Source organism: Rattus norvegicus, chromosome 4 (genome assembly GCF_021556685.1).
Source record: "Rattus norvegicus strain SHRSP/BbbUtx chromosome 4, alternate assembly SHRSP_T2T, whole genome shotgun sequence".
Classification (NCBI taxonomy): Eukaryota; Metazoa; Chordata; class Mammalia; order Rodentia; family Muridae; genus Rattus; species Rattus norvegicus.
This window is the reverse complement of record NC_141537.1, coordinates 52066106-52081943: the sequence shown is the minus strand read 5'-3', so window position 1 is coordinate 52081943 and position 15838 is coordinate 52066106.

Genomic DNA, 15838 nt, shown 5'->3' with positions numbered 1-15838 from the left:
AACACTTGTCCTGTCCCTCTCCCCCACCACTAACGCTTAGCTTCCCATGTTCTCTCTTACCAGGAGTAGCAAAAACACAGCACAGTAGTAAAAGAATGGATGATTTCAAGATGGGAGATAAAAGTAAAAAAAAAGAAAAGAAAAGAAAAGAAATACAATAAGCAAGATGTTTCAGAATTAATTAGAAAACAAGGGTAAATAGTTTTGCTAACCCCCAGAGCTGTAAGTAACCTACTTTTGATGACTATGTGTTTAAAATCTTCTGTTAAATTGGGTTTATTCCATCATGCTCTGATTATTTGCTTAGCTTTTGAGACACAATACTCTCTTTAGAGGCTTTTACATCTTTCAGAGTCTTTACTACATTTTCAAAACAGATTATGCTCTCAGGCTTCTCTTTGCTTTGGCTCTAGAAAGAACTGTAGTAAAAATGCAGCCAGTTTCTTTGTTTTTTTGTTGTTTTGTTTTTGTAGCCTAGTTTGTTTTAATATACATTTTCATCTTTAATACCCATCTTGGGCACCGTTATGCTTGCCCAAGATGTGTGCTTTTGTTAAAATCAATTATTCAGATACTAGATGGAATTATACAGTAACATCATTTTTTTAAATTAGTAAAAGTTCACAATTTTCTAGAGAAAATAAAAGTAACAGCTTTCTCTGCAATTCAAATGAAGGCAAAGGAATGTTTTAAAACACACGTTATCAGTGCACTGTCCTGTTTTCCGCTCTTCTGAGGCTGCCCAAGTGGTCCAGAGCCAGACTCACTATCCTGCTGACCATCCCAGCCTTGCTCTCCTATCAGATCGTGTTCTGTGGTCAGACCCGCTTTTAATGGATAGAACCACAAGTTTCTGCATGCTCATTTGCTCATTTAATATCACAGACTTTGTCCCTGCATTCTGAAACTTGGGTGCCAGTAAGTTCCTACAAAAGTTTTTGAATTTGATACTCTCCAAATACCACTTAACTAGAAATCACAAGCTTAAACTCAGTTTCTTTAATTAAACCCAAGCTAAGCACAGCTCTTAAGCATTCATCCACCAACTGTTTAACAACCTTTAGCAAACTGGACGATCCAGTGGTATTGTTTGAGATCTATTTGTCATGAGCATCCTGTCCTCACAGATCCTCATGTTTCTCTTCTGTCTTCTTTCAAATCATTCTATACTGAGAATCCCATAACAATAATAAAAATAAGTGCAAGAAAACACAAATAAAAGTGTGCCTATCAACTTATATTATTTTCTAGTAAAATACATTGTAAAGATAGTTGACTAGACTGCTTTTGGAAGGTGTGGGCTGTTAGGATACCAACCTAGAGATTATTAGTAAGTATTTACCATGGGAAAAAATTCAAATGCTAGTGAATGAATTCACTTTCAGCTAACTATTCTATGTGTTGAAATATGGATCTATATTTATACACTAAAAAAGTCTTATCATAACTTTTTGAGGAGTAACTAGTAGTTGTAACCATTTCCTTTTGGTTGTGACCTAAATTTATGCTTTCTGTTTTCTTATAACCCGTGCCATCTGAACATAAAATCACAGCATTTCCTGATCCCAAGATACCATTTTGAATGGAGAGCCTAGAACACTGTCCCCCTGAATGAATCCCCTGATTGTAGGGCACGCTGCTCTTTTAGAATTTTAAAGGCAGAAAACAGTACATTTTGAAATCAAAGATATAACAGGGTTTTTATTATTATTATTTATTTCTTGCAGGAAATCAAACTTCATTTTGTGGTCCTTGATCCACAAGTAAATTCTGTATTTTTTTTTTCATTTAAATGTGTGGGGCAGACAGCAGCAATTTTAGCTGCTTTCTAAATAAGACTAAATGAAGGGTTTGCTCTCTCCCCCGTGAAGAAATACCAGCTCTTCAAGTGGTGTCATCAGAATCTCTTGGTCTCCTGTCTGCCCAAATACAGGACTTGCTTCCTCCTGGCCAACCTTTCAGCGTGGGTATTTTGCTGTCTATTCTTGACTATGGTGTATTTTTTTCCCTATTTCTCATTTCATCTCATTTATGGGCAAGGCTCAGGTAGAATTTCCAAATGGAGCAAGAATATTACTGTTTATGTATCATGATGACTTAAAGTTTGGTTGATTATAGTTCCCACCCTTCATTTCACACAATGGGTGGTTAATCAGATTAGTACTTCATTGTTGCTTTAATGCTTTCCAGAGTGGCTGTTAAATGGCCAGTCACACCAGAATTTCTTAGTACTGATTCGAATGATGATCCTGGGACTGGAAAAATGGCTAAGCATTTAAGAGCACTTGCTGTTCTTGCCAAAAACCTGAGTTGGGCCACTTAAAATTCCTATTCTAGGAGATCTTACACCCTCTTCTGGCCTCTGTATGGATCCACACAAATATACACATGTGACGTACATACACACCCACACACACACACACACACACACACACACACACACACACACACACACACACATGAATTGGGCCAAAAATAAGAAATAATGGTTCCTTGGCTCAACAGCAACTATTTATCTTTAAATATCACAGGCTAGACCCTGGGGCAGGTTTTCTAGCAAGTTTTCCGGGAGATTCTTTTGAACACTGATGTTTGATAAATTCTTTCTACGTAATGCAGCACGAACTCTAGTGCTAGAAACTGTCTTAGCTTGAATTTCCTCTAAGAGAAGGACAGTTTTAATTAAGCTAAGTGGTTCAGCTATTTCTATTCTGGCTTCCTTTTGGCAAAATTGAATATTAGCGCTTCCCATACAAGAGTGATTCCAGACAGATCGAGTCTGTGAATAGCACTTAAAGCACTATTTGTTATGTCTTAGAACCGATAAACATGGCTTTGTTAATATTCAGAACAGCAAAAAGCAGACATGCTTTTAACAAGATTCAGCGAAGACCCACACCAGGCATGCATCCCAACCCCAAACTTCTTGCATTCTATCAAAAGGCTGAATGCCAGCAAACAGACTTAGGATAGATATGTCTGACTTTCTTCTCAATACTAATGGGGGTAAATATCATCCCCTTCCCTTTGCACAAAGGAAACAAAGTCACATGGTTGTTAAGAAACTGGTCAAATCCAGGCAGCCTCTGGTGATGGAGTTGTTAATAAACCAATCAGGTACCACACTGAAATAATTTCACTGCCCCATTGTTCCAGGGTTATTTCAACAGAACGAGCACTCCACTGAACAAAGCAATGTAGACTCTTGGCTAAACAGGGATATATCTGGGGCACAAAACATCCAGGCTTGGTAAATAGCTCCAGTGTGCTGTATACAGCTGGACTTCTTACAAATGTGAGAGTTGGGGGCAATATTTCTTTCCCTGACTGTTTGCTATAGATGCTATATTTACAGTGAGTTAGAGAGTTTAAGATTCAAGATAGAGTCACATTTAAATGTTGTTTAAAGTCTAGGAACTAAATGATAAGACAAGGTGCTCTTAAGTCTTTAATCAGTTTCACCCAATAGACAACCTGATGGACTGGCTTTGTGGGTTTGGGCTGTTTTTCCTGTTTTTCCTCTCGAAAGTAGAAAGCTATTTAAGGTGTGGTACTGTGAATAGTACCTTGTATTTACAGGAAACCTCTCCCTAAGGTGTTGGCAGATGTTATCCATGCTGGCTCCTGTTCAGTTTGGGATTCGTGGATAGAGGTGATGACTAAGAATCAAGAGGACAAAATAAAATCACATCTAAGTTCTATAATGCCATTTTTTTCACAAGAAGCATGAACTTTAAAATTACAGCAAGAACAGACCCCATCAGGGAACACATCACTTTGTTCCCAAAGAGAACTGTCTTCTTTGTGGCTACCTTAACTATACTTTAGTAGGATGGTGAGACAGGATATCTTTAGTAAAATTTCTGGAGTATAGTGCTTGAATAAGGATGTGTCTATAATAAAAAACTAAAATGTAAGAAAGAGGTAAGATTATTTGAATTCCTATTTGTTGTAGGAATTAAACATTATATGACATTAAAAATTATATGACATCCTTTTATAAAACAGACAAGTTCACTTTAAAGAATGCTCTTAGGACTTCTAGATATCTGAAAAACATTTATACATAAACACGTTTCTAAGGTTTAAATTTAATGTAAATGAATGCTTTGAAATCTAGATACTTTTAAAATATTTTCACTTATTCTTTGAGAATTTCACACATGAATACCGTATCTACTCCCATTCCTCATTCCAATTCTGACAAGACCTCCTCACCACATCTCCCTCTTAACTTCATGCCATTTGAAAAAAAACCACTCCACCTAATTAGTCTGTCCAGACATGCAAGGCTACAGGACCACCCACTAGAACGTGGTCAACATATCAAGGGCCACATCCCTGAAGAAATTGATTCTCCAGCGCCATCAACTCCTCAGCTATGGGTGGCGACTAGAGACGTTCTTTCATTTGTGCTAAAATGTTGATGAGCTTGCTATTGTGCAGGTGTTTTGCAGGCAAGCTGCTGGGAATTTAGGTGTGCAGTGGCCCAGTGCTTGGCCCAGAAGACGCAATTTTGAAGCAGGCCACCCAGCCTCTGTCCCTTAGCGTCTTCCCATCTCCTCTTCCATGATGTTCCCTCAGCCTTGGGGAAGGGGTTAACATAAACACCTCATTTAAGGATAAGCTACCAACAACTACTTACTCTCTGTACTTTGACCAGTTGTGAGCCTCTTTATTAACCTCCGTCCACTGCAAAGAGACTTTCTCTGATGAGGCTTAGGGGATGTAGTAATCTTAGGATATAAAGGTCAGTGTTTAGAAATGTGATGGTTTGGATGAAAATGACTCCATAGGCTCATATTATGTTTTAGTGCGTTGTCCCCACTGATAAACTGTTTCTGAAGGATTAGTAGATGTGTCCTTCTTGAAGGATGTGTGTAACTGGGAGTGGGCTTTGCCAAGCTCAGCCACTCTGTGTGTCTGCTGCCTGTAGGTCACAACCTATAGTTCTTAGTTACTTTCCCAGCATTACGCCTGCACGCCACCATGTTCCCTTTCGTGATGATAATGGATAATCCTCTGAAACTATAAGCAAACTGTTAATTAAATGTTTTCACACACACACACACACACACACACACACACACACACACACACACACACCACATTACACATAGTGCCTCCATGCAGTCTTGACTGGCTTGGAGTTTTCTATGTAAATTTGGCAAATCAACATCATAGAGACCTCTGCCTCCCCCTTGAAAGTAGAAAGTTATTTAAGGTGTAGTCCTGTGAATAGGACTTGCATTTACTAGGTTAAAGGTGTGCACCTCCGTACCCAGCCAGCAACAGGATCTTAACATCAAGTTCTGGTGAGAAGTCAAGAGCAACAACAAACTACATTTTTTAAGGGTGTTTATGGGACATCCCCTGACCAACAACTTAAAGGGAAGAACCCAATGCCTTACACTGGGCTATTTATTTTTAGATTTATTTATATTTTATGTATAAGTAGATGTGCCTGCATATTTGCATGTGTGCTTGGTGAATGGGGAGGTATGAAGGGGGCATTGGTTCAATCGGGAGTTACAGACTGTCTGCCATTACTTGGGTTCAGAGACTTGAACCCCAGTCTTCTGTAAAAACAAAAAGAACAAATGCTCTTAACTATTTAGCCGTCTCTCCAGCTGTATATGTGTATACATATACACACACAATCATATACATATATACAATCATATACATGTATATGATTATTTACATATAAACCATATACATGTGCACACACATGCATACAGACAAACAAATATATATGTAGAATTGCTGAAGACGTCATGTACTTAGATCGTAGGATGTGGAGAATCACTATGGTAATGATCTGGAACCTTCTCCCTTACTGCCTTTCTGGACCAGTGTTCACAGTGTTGAAGAAGGTGCTCTACAGGCTGCTGGGGGAGAAAGTTCATCAACGTATCTGCTTCCATCTAATAAAATAGGACCTAGAAATGTGTATATTGTGTATCATATACAAACAATATGACATATTCTATTAATTTGTCTTACAAGGCATCAAAAAAAAAGAAACATTTTAAGAAGAAAGTGAAAATAATGAGTATTTTAAATAATTTTACGTGTCTCGAAACTGTATGAGTGTCACTAAAGTGATATTTGTCACTTTGATGACACTGTGGGTGTCCCAAGATCTTAGGAAATGTTCTCGGTATAGATACACTGAGTTTGGCCAGTTGTACCCCATTATACAGTCTTTTCTGCTTCACTCTGATACTATCTTGAATGCTAAAGATCACCAATTCTCCAAACATTTAAAGTATTTTAGAAAGCCATTTTCATGTGAGCTCCTCGGGATGTTAGATTTATTGATTTTAAACATCAAATGAGAGAGACAAAGTATACTTGCATAGTAGGCAAAAGTCACTGACCACCTTCCCTCTGGCTTAGTTTGGTTTAGTTCCCTCTGTTTCCTATAATTTACTCTAGGGGAAAAAAAATAAACATTGCCTTTGGTCCTAAACACGTTCTTTTGTCTCTTTAATGCCTACGGTTCATTTTCAAATAAATTCCAATCAGCTCTTCATGGATCTTTAGTGCCCACAACAAAGTGTAAATTCTTTAATACAATTGCAGGACCTCTTTCTGGTTTGATGCTCCAATCTACTTTGGTGTAGGGTGGTCTTTTACAAGATGCTACATTTGCTTGTGCCCTCTGTTGATCTTTTACTCTAGCTAGAATGTTGCTTACTGTCTGGAGCCTTCTAAAGTATTGTTTATACAGCTTACCGGAATAGAGAGTACAGGAAGAACTTAATCATAAAACTATTGTTATAATTTATACAGAGTGACCGCCTTTGACCCACTAGTTATTACTGAGGCCTTCCTGTGTGCCACTCTGCTAGGCATTAGAGTTAGATTTAAAACCTCTCTACCTTCCAATTGTTTGAACCTCACTTAGATATGCCGTGCACAGGTGGAACAGGAATGCTTTAGGCTTCAAGATGCGCATGGACATGGAGAGGAGGATAAAGAAAGGATAAAAAACTAATTCAGGAGGAGATACATGAAATGAATGCAAGGGGAAGGTAAACACTGTCCATGGGAGGCAGAGAAGGTGAAGACAAGTTAGGCATAAGGAAGGAATTTCAAACAGAGGATTATTGCCTTACATAAAAAAGACTGCCATGAGGCTTATACATGGCTTCCTAGGGGCTTCATTGGGAGCTCCTGGCCTTAAGTTACTTAAGTTCACAGGCTTAAGTTACTACTGTCACCCTATGCTAGAGCTTACATGGAATTTGGTCTTGGAAGCTATTTTTCTGAGGATTCCTGCTAGGAGCTAGGAGCCCCTTAGCTAAACCATCAATGACTGAACTGGTATCCGGTGCTCTTAAAGTCCCTCAGCTACAGCCAATTTAAAGAACTATGCCATCCACTGAACTCTTGTAGTAGAAAAGGGGTATATCATTTTTTGTAGAGTCTTTTTTGGTCAGTTCCTTTGCTCAGCCTACCTGTGCCCACACCCCTACCCCTGCCCACACCCCTACCCCTGCCCACAGCCCTACCCCCGCCCACACCTCTACACCCTGCCCACACCCCTAGCCCCGCCCACACCCCACCCCTGCCCACACCCCTAGCCCTGCCCACACTCTTAGCCCTGCCCACCCCCGAGCCCCGCACGCTTTTGTGTAAAGCTTCAGTGTATACGTCACATTTTTAAATTAATAAAGATTTGTTACAGATAATTGGTATAACTTGGATATCTACTCTATGTTTTCTCTTTACAATATGTAAGAAGCTCAATTAATAATCATTCCTGGTCATTCTATGTCTAGATAATATTATATTATAGGTGATAGGGCTGTTCTAACACCGTAAGGAAGGAATTGTGTTTTCATATAGAAAACAGCATCCTGTCTACTGATACAGGCACATAGACAAACACACGAGAATAATGTTGTAAAGTAAAAAACTTTTGAAATATGAACATATACAATGAAATGTAACCCAAAAGATAAAAAAAAAAAAAACTAGCCATAGGTCTTTGGTGTTTCTCAAGATTAAAGCGGCATTAAAAACCCTGTTTGTTTACTACTCAGGTGGTTTCGCCAACAAAGCAAGCTTCCTTGGGGCTGGCTGAGTCAGCTCTTGAAAAGGCGGTGAGCCATGCTTTTGCCATAAATTCCTTCTCAGAATTAGGTCATACATGGGCATTGGCTGAGCAACGATAATTGTTGGTACTGTGTGACCGTGTCTGCTCTTTCTTCTCTTCTCTTTCCAACGTTTCATATGGTATTTTTCTTTGCCGATATACTCATTTGTCAGTGCAACTGTGGGCATTGATTTGTTCTGACAGTCACTTGGGCTATAGGCTTTAACATGACAAATCAATCGAAGGTCTGGATATACTGCTCAATCTTGACTACCTATGTGTCTATGTACTAGCAGGGGCCCTGCCATGCTAATGTTCAGCAACTCACTAACTATTTCATAATTAAGTGTAAATTAAAATGTCTTCACTGACATTTAACAGACTCGAAACACTGGATGAACTTTGAATGTGTTACTTTACGTGAGTAATAGTGTTTTAATTGCAGTTAGAATGCATACATTTTAACTTAGCATGCAATTTTACTGTATATAATATTTATAGTATGTGTATTATATTTTATAAATATATAACCATAAATGGTTTCAGCTTTCATGCAGGTCTCAGTCTATAGTAGTTGTGGAATGAGGAAATAGAAGCAACTTTCTAAATAAAGGAAATTTATTGCCTCATAGAGTTATGCCTTTGTTGTAAGATATGATATCCACTCTTGGCATTTTTCAAGAATACAATATATTAATTGTAATCATCATGTTGTATAGGAGATCTCAGCCTATTTTTCCTAACTAACTGAAATTTTGTCACCTTGGACCACTAACTCTTCAACCCACCAGTCTAAGCAGTCTAGCTCATGGAAGCCACCATATTCAAGTTCTGGCCAATCAACTATTAGAGATTCCACTCTGAATGAAATTATTCAGTTTGACTACTCCTCTTTCTGGAAGATAAGCCTCTTTCAGATTTTCTGATATTTCTTCTTTTTCCAGATGGTCTCTGAATTTACAAAGGGACTAAAGTGTTATTGTGCTTTACCACATTGATGGTGGAACACGTTTATTGGGCAGTCACTAGTGAGCTTTAAGGTATCTGGCATTGAAGTCCATGGGTGGGAAGAATCAACAAAGTGCCAGTGTCATTGGACAGTCTCTAGTGTCTTAGCAGCAGCCTTGCCTCTTTCTGGGCTGTGGATCCCTGTGGCCTGGAAGGAACTTCTCAGTCAGTGTGATCATTTCTGACATCCCATTCTTGCCATGTAATTCTAGTGTGACTGGTCCTTAGGGTTCCTCATAAGGTGACTTCCTTCCAGAGCGGTTAAGTCTTTTTCTACACTCTCTTCAATCTCCTCTTAAAATAAAATAAGTGCAACTCCTCAGTATACCCTTCATGATTGAATCTTGTGGGTAGGAGAAGAGAAGAAGGGGAGACCTGACTATTCTTCTGCTCCAATGAGTTCTTTGCCTTTTCCTGTGTCTAGTCCAAGAGACCTTCCCCATTATTATATGTCAGACACTCCCCCCAGGATCATCACCTCTTCTTTCCAGTAGTGACATTAAAAGAACATGATTAGTAGAGAGGAATAAAAACACATCGATTTAATATTTGCCAAGTATCATATACATCAGATTCATTTTACCCAAGAGAATGCTAAAGCACAAAGTGTTAAAGTAGCTTGCAAAATATCAGAGCCTTAATTCAAAGCCCTATTGTAAACCACAATGATGGACCAGATGGCTTGGAGGTTTTTCATGTTTTAAAGCATCTCCTATCGCCTCACAAGTCTTAATCAACAAATATTGCTTATCAAATTTAAAACACAATTTGGTAGGACCTCTCCAACCTCATTTTAATGTTCAACCCATGAGACCGGAAGCAATTGACCTAATTAATTAGTTTTACAAAACACATTGTAAAAATGAATTAATGATTAGATGAAATTAAACCTTAACTGAAGCAAGCAATTCTGCCACTTTTACTCATAGTAGGGAGAATTGTTTCAGTGGAGTTGTTATCTGTAATATCAGAAATGCACCATTATCATTTAAAAATGTGTTTGGCTTAATTTTTTAAAAGAGCAGAGAGAGGCGTGTTACATTTAAAACTACTGGCTAAGGATTAATGGCCTGGAATCTACATTATTTAACCCATAATTGAGTTTGAGTTTTTAAAATAAGGAAGATAAAATTTTATTTCTAAAATGAAGTTATAAATACAACTTTTCAATGTGCATAGCAATTATTCAAGAAGGATTTTAGTTTTCCCACCAGGTGGTCCCATACTACTTCTAGAAATAATGTCACAAAATAGCAATGGAGTGGACTGTGTCTAGCTCTTTGATCACAGTGTTCAATGCATGTTGACTCCTCTTTATTAGTTGCACATGTCCTACCTGCAAGTGTCTTGCAGCATCCAGTCAGTCATCTTAGTAACTCTAGAGCACCCACTGCTCCCCTGGCAATGGTTCTAGCCAAGGCCACCTTGTCTAGCAAAGCTCTGTTGCCATTAATGCTCTCTCTGGAGACACCCTGCCTATCAATGGCCATATATACAGAGTCAAGACACACAGATGCCCGATAACCCTGACTTGTGTCTGCTATTTCTCAAGAAGCCTGCTTCTTTTCAGCCCAGATGATTGAACTTGTAGCCATACTGGACTGTTCATGGTTTGATCTGGGGGCACTATGGAGATTTTATCAAGGTCACTCTTTCATATACATCACACTCTTTATGTTGCCTTTTAAATGTAAAATGCTGGGAGTATAGCAGAGGGGTGAGTTAAAAATAGATAACACACTATAAGCAGAATGTTCCCATTGATCCTGGACTCATTATCCATCATGCAAACCTGCCTTCGTTCTTTCCTGCAGTGAGTACTTTTCTGGAGAGGTTTTCGTTCCTTCTGTGGTATGACCTCTGGGAGCCTATCTTAGGTTTCAAGTGAACACTCATGCTTACCACTGCCTGCTGAAATCTGTGTGATATCCCACATCTACCTTGAATTCAATAGTCTGAATCGAAGGCATCATTTCTCTTAATCTTCACTCTGGGTTTTGTGTTTTAATAAAAAAGAATCACATTCATGCAGTTACCCTTTGAGGTAACTAAGCATTCCCCATATCATCATCTTCAAACTCACCAGTACTCACATCCACCTTCTCCCATGCATCCTGTTCTTCTGCATCCTGAACACATCATAAGTCTTTTTGTATTTCACTTCCACTCTCTTTGTTCAGGGTACCTTGGGAGATGGATTTATAGGTAAAATACTTGCCATACAAACCTGAGGAACAGAATTTGGATCCCTGGTACCCACATAAATTATTGAGCATGGTTGTGTGATCCCAGAGTTTATGGGATCAATAGTCAATGTTTAGAAGAGTTGCCAAGCTACTGATTGAGTGAAAGCCCCTGTCTCAAGAAATGAGGTGGAGAATGGCTAAAGAAGACTTAGAGTGTGACAAATACAGAGGTGAATGCTAGCAGCCAACCACTGAACTGAGAACAGGGTCCCCACTGGAGGAGTTAGAGAAAGGATTGAAGGAGATGAAGGGGCTTGCAACCCCATAAGAACAACAATGCCAACTAACTAGAGCTCCCAGGGACTAAATCACCATTCAAAGGACTACACATGGACTGACCCATGGTTCCAGCTGCATATGTAGCAGAGGATGGCCTTGTTGGGCACCAATGGGAGGAGAAGCCCTTGCTCCTGGCAAGGCTGGATCCCCCAGTGTAGAGGAATGTCAGGGCAAGAAGGTGGTAAGGGGAAACACCCTCATAGAAGAAGGGGGTGAAGGGATGCAATAGGCGGCTTATGGATGAGAAAAACAGAAAGGGGATAACATTTGAAATGTAAATAAAAATTTTCCAATTAAAAAAAAAGAAATAAAAAAGACTTATCATCCTCAGGTATCTATGTACACACACCCTCATATATACATGCATGCATGCAGGAATACACACACACACACACATACACACAATAAAAAATAAGGTTTCTGCAATAACCTCTCAGTCATTCTCTGTCATCTGCCTTCTGTCACATAAATTCTGAGTATAAAATTTATAAATTCTTCTTTGTCACAACCCAGCCCAGCTACAAAGATGTCTTGTTCTCCGCTGATTCTGTCACTTTCTATCTCACCTCTGGAATTTTCCAAATACTGTTCCTTCTGCATAGAAAGATTGCTGTATTTTTATCCAATAGGTGACCAGATTATGTTTGTCCAGAAAAGAGAACCTTAAGGATCTCATGACAAGCAGATTCTCTGAATATATTTATCCATTGCCGAACACTTTTGCCAACTTCTGCATCGGGTGATATTTTATAAACAAAAGGCTGAACTAAAATCTACATCAGCACAGGAACCTAAAAGATCTGTGTTTAAGTCCTGGAAGGAACATTCCATTCATTCTATCACTGGTATCACAGAATGGTGCTCCCTGACTGGGGGGTGTCACCTTCTTTGACTTGTGTGGCAACCTGAGGATGAAGCCAATGCCAAAGGCAACTACAGTACAATGAGCCAGCGAAGCACTGTTTACCCCTTAGCCAGCCAGATTCCCTCAAATCAAACCTGGCACAAGTGGAGAGACAGATGTCACTGTCAGATTGTGCCATCATCCTTGATATGACCTACCACTAGATGCTCTAATTTTATTTCTAGAAGTCTGAATAATCTTTGCAAGTTTGGGCAGTGAAAAGGAGAAAATAATTTTATGACTTGGCAAGGCCAACGGCATACACTCCACCTAGAAGCAGACCTGGAATCCCCACATGTCCATGTACAGGAAGCTGGGAGCCAGCCAGCTTTAATAATTCCAGTCAGCTTGTCCCACCACCCTCCTGCATCATCTCAGTCAAATGGCACATAGCTCCTGTTCTAAAGCTCATCATGTGTGATTGCTAAGAAATTCTGCAAGGAAACTATCTCAGCCTAGAAATGGCAACATTCACAGTACATTCAGAACAATGTCTTCAAAATGACAGGTCATGAGATGATAAAATTGCTAATTACTAATTAGGCAAACGAGTATTTTAAGTTATATAACTTGCATAGTCTTTTTAATTTATTAAATGAGAAAATATTTATTTTAATTTGGTCAAATTTTGATTTTGTGCTTAGATTTTGAAAGAGAAATATAATCTGAGACATACAAACCCCACATACACAAAATAGAGATTTTTGTCTGATACAAGTTGGATCTTATAAAGTATGCAATGTAATTAAAATAATCAGGTAAGCACCAATTGTGTGTGCATGTGTCTGTATATAAAATACTGTGAAATAAATATGGAACAGAAAATTCCCCTTTATTTAAGCTTTTTTTAGTGACATGTTTACAGGGATTCATATAATTTTATTATGAAATTCAGTACTTTTTCCTTTTTACTATTTTTTTTTAATTTTTTTTGAGGCAAGTTTTCTCTGTGTAACAAGTCTTGGCTTTTCAGCTTTTTTTTAAAGTAGTTTTATTCTTCTGTGTTACTTGTAAAGTTCGGGGGAGAAAATGTCCTAAAGTTGATTGCTCTTTCAAAAGAAACCAACCCTCCATGGAGGAGAAACTTAGGAAAGTATGCTGAGCAGTAATAACCAGCAATTGTATGAAAAACTATATGCTGTTTGCCCGTGTTAACATTCTTAATCCTCATGCAAACTCACTTAGATGTATACTCTTAGAATTCCTACCTCCATGAACAGAGAAACTGAGGCATGTCCTAGTGAATGTAACGTAAGTGTTTCCCAAGGTCACAGCTAGCATATGAAAGAAATAGAGTTCAAACTCAGAGAGTCCAGTCTAAATGACCATATTTATTGACCTTGATGTAGTGTCAGCCTTCTAAAACACCATGAGAAAAAAATTTATTTTAAAAAAGAGGTAAAATTCTAGATCACAATAATGACAATTCTGTGGTTGCCTAAAAACCACAACAAACTCCTGCTTAACCAACCTAAATCAGCCTGTTATTTATAGCTCACTGATGACACACCGAACCACTAATAGTTTACTGATACATTTCCCAGATAGAATAACCAGATGAGCACAATTGTCATGAATAAATAGTGCTGCTATGAAGGGAGAGTAAGAAACAGAGGATAAAATGAAAAAATTAATGAACAATATAATTAAACAAAACACTGAAGAGAAGAAGTATGCCAGATATGGTGGCACATGATGGTAACACCAGGCCCATGGATGTAGAGGCAGGAAAATCAGAAATTCAAGATTGTAATTGGCTATATTTTTTTTAATTTTTAAAAAATTTTCATTGAATATTCTATTTATTTACATTTCAAATGTTATCCCCTATCCCAGTTTCCCCTCCACAAACCTACTACCCTATCTCTCTTCCCCCTGCTTCTATGAGGGTGCTTCTCCACCCACCCACCTACTCCCACCTCCCCACCCTGCCATTCCCCGACACTGGGGCATCAGTCTTCTGGGGACCAAAGGCTTCTTCTCCCATTGATATCTGACAAGGCCATCCTCTGCTACATATGCAGCTGGAGCCACTGGTCCCTCCATGTGTACTCGTTGGTTGGTGGTTTAGTCCCTGGGAGCTCTGGTGGTTGGTGTTGTTGTTCTTCCTATGGAGTTGCAAACCCCTTCAGCTTCTTCAGTCTTTTCTCTAACTCCTCCACTGGGGACCTCGTGCTCAGTCCCATGATTATCTTGGAGCATCCGCCTCTGTATTTGTCAGGCACTCTCAGGAGACAGCTATAACAGGCTCCTGTCAGCAAGCACTTCTTGACATCCACAATAATGTCTGGGTTTTGTGTCTGTATATGAGATGGATCCCCAAGTTGAGTAGTCTCTGAATGGCCTTTCCTTCATTCTCTGATCCATACTTTGTCCCTGTATTTCTTTTAGACAGGAGCAATTCTGGGTTAAAACTTTGGAGATGAGTGGGTCCAGGAAGTTTCTGGACATATACTCTACAGGTTCTCCCTTTGCTTTGTTGGACATTTCAGCTAATCTCATCCCTGTTGGGTTCTGGGAGCCTCTTACTTTCATGGCATCAGGGATTTTCTGGTGGCTACCTTCAGTTCCCCATCTCGCATTGCTACAAACCTTTGTTCAATTTCCTGACCTCTGTATATCATCCTTGTGTCCTTCCACACCTGATCCTGCCCCTCCATTTGTCCCCTACTCCTCTTCTCTTCCTCCCAAGTCCTTCCCACCTTCTACCTCCTGTGAGTATTTTGTTCCCCTTTCTAAGAAGGATTGAAGCATCCACACTTTGGTCTTCCTTCTTCTGGAGCTTCAGATGGTCTGTGAGTTGTATTGTGGGTATTCTGAGTTTTTTTCCCCAAATATCCACTTATCAAAGTGCATACCATGTGTGTTCTTTTGTGAGTAGGTTACCTCAATGAAGATGATACTTTCTAGCCCTTCCATTTGCCTAAGAAATTCATGCAGTCATTGTTTTTAATAGCTGAGTAGTACTCCATTGTGTAAATGTACTACATTTTCTGTATCCATTCCTCTGTTGAGGGACACCTGGGTTCTTTTCAGCTTCTGGCTATTATGAACATAGTGGATCATGTGTCCTTGTTATATGTTGGAGCATCTTTTGGGTGTGTGCCCAGTCATGGTATAGTTGGGTTCTCAGGTAGTAAGTACTATGTCCAATTTTCATTGGCTACATGTAAACTTTAAGGTCAGCATGGGCTACGTAAGATCCTGCTTCAAAGACCAAAAGTCAAGCATGGTGAACACATATGGTTAGAGTTCTTAAAAAGATTTAAAAAGAATGGTATAAAGATTAATTAT